This window comes from Penaeus monodon, chromosome 25 (genome assembly GCF_015228065.2).
Source record: "Penaeus monodon isolate SGIC_2016 chromosome 25, NSTDA_Pmon_1, whole genome shotgun sequence".
In the NCBI taxonomy this organism is placed as follows: Eukaryota; Metazoa; Arthropoda; class Malacostraca; order Decapoda; family Penaeidae; genus Penaeus; species Penaeus monodon.
Genome location: NC_051410.1, coordinates 32533820 through 32534049, shown reverse-complemented (window position 1 = coordinate 32534049; position 230 = coordinate 32533820).

Genomic DNA, 230 nt, shown 5'->3' with positions numbered 1-230 from the left:
GTTCAGTTACTAGATAATTATAAGACTCCCTGACCACGGCTTCCTAAATCCTCGACTCCCTCCTTCTGAAGGATATATTTCACCAGGGATTAGGAAGGCTAAAACGAGACAGCAGAAAGATCCTTTACCTGAGGACGAGCGGTGAAAGCAAATTGACTGTGGCAATGCTTGTGCAATCCACTTTGTAAAGAGGGGGAGGGGTGGGAGTGCCAGCTGCGTCTCACTCACGA